Genomic DNA, 3,527 nt, shown 5'->3' with positions numbered 1-3,527 from the left:
GGGGGGGGGTGAGGAAGGGAGGACCCCCGCCCCCATCCAAGGCAAGCCCATAAGCCACGGCGCTTTGCACATGCACGCGAGATAGGGGCTTCTCCACTGGAGGCGGCATCGCTCCTGGACACAAAAGATGGCACACAAATTCCATCAGCTCGTCGTGCCTTGGCGGGAATCAATTAATTGGTCATCCGCTCGTCGTGCCTTGGCGGGAATCAATTAATTGGTCATCGGCTCGTCGTGCCTTGACTGAAATCCATCGATCTGCCATCGGCTCGTCGTGCCTTGTCTGAAATCCATCGATCTGCCATCGGCTCGTCGTGCCTCGGCGGGAATCCATTTATCTTGCATCGGCTCGTCGTGCTTTTTTTGACACAAATTGATTAGTCTTGGGACTTCGACTTGACAGGGTGTTCGAAGAGGGAGATTATTTTCAGAGGGATTAACGGTAATGCGCCCTTTACTGGATTTCCTTTTTAATTTAAACATTCACCTTTTTTAACCACACCTTGTTTATAACCTTGAACTTAATCCATTTCAGGAGGCTGTATTAGCTGTTTTGGTTTACCAAAATAGGGAAAGTTTAGGGTCTGGGCACGGATATACTTCCTTTGCATTATTTCTAATTCCCGGCGCTTCGGCCCTCGCCATGTTGGTAGTGTCCAACCCAGAGAGGGGATTTGCCCATCAGCCATGTTGGGGGTGGCCTGTCTCCGCGCAGGCGCGTGTCTAGAGCTACGAAAGTGAAGAGCAGGATTGGATTGCGGCATCTACAAAAGCCGCGGCAAGGCCAGAGCCAACCCCAGCGCCAGCCCGTGTCCCAGGAGGGGCGAACGGTCTCCGTCCCCGAATTGCCCAAAAGCGGGGGGTCGGGGGGGGGCGGCCGCAGCGTGCGGCCCGTGCGTGGGGTGGGCTTCGTGCAGCCGGGGGTGCCTGGTGTGGCTCTACGCTCAGCAACGGAGGCGTCAGCGGCGCGCCTGGAGTGCCCTCCTGTGGCCACTGCCGGGAATTGCGGCCTGAAGGCTGGAAAAATCTATTGGGCTAAACTACAGAAATGGCTTGAGGAAATGTTACAAAAATCTTTAATATTTAAACCTGAAGTCTTTTTATTAGGCATCGTGTCTGATGATGTTGACAAACAGGCAACCTATTTGATTTACGTGTAGTGATTACTGCAGCAAGGATTGTGTTTGCCCCACATTGGAGGAGTGAAGAACTACCTTCTGATGAACTGATGTTTAAAGATCCTGGATTGGGCTGAAATGGACAGGCTGACTTTGTCTCTGAAGGAGAAAGAGGATGCATACTTCTGTCAAGCCTGGAACTCTTTTTATTACTGGCTAGAGAAACGGGACTGTGTGCAGATTTGAATATGTCTATTGATTGGTATAAAAAAAATGGGGGGGGGCTGACCTGTCCTACCCCGCAGGGTCATTGTTGTGAGCATCAAATTGGGCCAAGCATTGTGCCAGCCGCCTTGAGTTCCTCACAAGAGAAAAAGGCATGGTACACATGGCATATACATGAGCCTCTGTCTGCACAAATTCTGCAACTCTCCTAATGGTGATCAATAATAAAACAGTAGCCTTTTTAGAGACTTCAAGGTCCAACAGCTATCGAGAAGACATGCCTGCCACTCAGTATCCCCCGCTTTCTGCAACAGCGCTGCAGATGCATTTGCACACTCAATGCAGGGCTTGTCTTGTTGGTCCCCGACCTTTCCTCTGGTATTTCATTCTATTTTTCTCCCACCATTTTAATGTATCATTGCTTTTAAGCATGATTTTATTGTGCATGGCTGGATGCTTTGCCATTTTATCAGTCCTTGTTGTAAAGCGCTAGTAACGGGGCAGGGTATAAAAGCTCACTCGTGACACCGGGCCTGTGTTGTGTAGTCCACAGGGTGGGCTGCAGCGGGCAACGAAACGGAGGGGCAGGAAGGCCCCTTCCTCCGGCTAGTGCCCTTTCTTGCCGTGCCGCAGTTAGAACATGTCACAGAGCTGACGCGGCAAAGTCAACACAATAGGAGCCCGGCAGGTGAGAGCAGGAAAATGAGGAGAGGTTCAGAATCAGCAACGCGTAGCACACAGGGAATCCGCAGTTTACAGCAGTCTTAAATCACAAGGTGACAGTAAACGCCTGAATCCAGTGCAAAATAAAGCAAGGNCAATAGGAGCCCGGCAGGTGAGAGCAGGAAAATGAGGAGGGGTTCAGAATCAGCAAAGCGTAGCACACAGGGAATCCGCAGTTTACAGCAGGGGCATGAGTCTTAAATCACAAGGTGACAGTAAACGCCTGAATCCAGTGCAAAATAAAGCAAGGCAAGTCGGCAGAGGTGGGATACTGCACTGACTTTTTATACTTACAGTTTAGGAGGAAGAGGTTAAAATAAAATCATTAACTAACAAGGGGCCATCCAGCCCCAAAGATATATTACAAGTTCAATCAATAAAAGCTGATTTGAAAAGGAAATGTTCAGCAACATTGAATTTACAACTTCGTTGTGAGGGGTCACCCCCGCCCCACGTCTGCCAAAGGCCACCCAAGCTCACAGTGCGAATGTATACAACTCGGCAGGCTCGGCGACGGTTCGTGCAGTGGCTCTCAGACACAGGGGCAAAGGCAGGACATCCCTGAGAATGACAGACCCTGATGCCAAGGGCACGGCTCTCTAATCTCACGAAGCTCGGCCGTTCCAGTGAAGCTCTAGTTACACCAGCTCAGACCACATCCGCACGTCCTACGCGGGCCTTTGTTTTTCTGGGTGGCTCCAAGGTGAGCGAGTTCATAGCCAATTTTAGGCCTCACCAGAAAACCTCACACCATGATTCAATACCAATTTCTAGAGATGCGGTGGCACAGATCGGATGGCCCGACAGAGCAGCTCCCCTTCAGATTTGAGATACGGGCCTGTTTTTCAGTGGGACAAGGTTTATTTCAGCGAGGGCTGAAGATTTCTACCTCAGGCAAAATGACACGAGAAGCTGTAAAAATAACCGCCGAGGAAAAATCAGCTCCAGAGCAGGCTTCACACCGTGACGTTCACTTGCTCGCTTTCAACGAGTCGCTCAGCAGGCTGCAAAGGAAGTCCCCGCGTTCATCCAGGAGGGCGGTGGGTCCTGTCTCGGACTCCATTCAGTTGCGATGCGACCCGTGGGTCCCCCGTTTAGACTGCGGGTTTCTCCTTCTCGGCACGGCTAGCGCCCCGCCGACGGTCCCACGCAGCTCCTTCCCGGCATCGGCCTCACGAATGACGGGACTGCCAGCATCTCCCTGAAAGGTCAAAACGTAAGAGGGGCGGTTAGTATTGTCCAGTCGTCATCAGCACAGGCTGCGCAAAATCACAGGCTGGACAGCGGTGGAGCAGGATCCCGAAGGGTGAGGACAATGAAGCGCGGTGGAAGCCTACGCATGTTAAGCCACACGTTTTCCCCCAGCCCGTCGCGGGACCATGGGAATTGCAGGCGCTCTTCCTGCCTGCACACGTGGGGGGCTGCGCCCAAAGCAATCTGGAGGATTGTGGCACTGCTGTT

General features: G+C 52.0%; 1 long non-coding RNA gene across 2 annotated transcripts in view; it reads right to left on the bottom strand.

The window, feature by feature from the left end:
* Positions 1-2,328: 2,328 nt before the first annotated feature.
* Positions 2,329-3,527, bottom strand: part of LOC123018809 — a 3,267-nt gene continuing 2,068 nt past the window's right edge. For both annotated transcript variants that reach the window (XR_006413822.1, XR_006413821.1), the window contains exon 4: positions 2,329-3,267. This is a non-coding gene — a long non-coding RNA (uncharacterized LOC123018809). The remainder of the gene's footprint in view (positions 3,268-3,527) is intronic.

This window comes from Varanus komodoensis, unplaced genomic scaffold, assembly GCF_004798865.1.
Source record: "Varanus komodoensis strain SLA01 unplaced genomic scaffold, ASM479886v1 scaffold116, whole genome shotgun sequence".
Classification (NCBI taxonomy): domain Eukaryota; kingdom Metazoa; phylum Chordata; class Lepidosauria; order Squamata; family Varanidae; genus Varanus; species Varanus komodoensis.
This window is presented reverse-complemented; position numbering and strand designations above follow the sequence as displayed.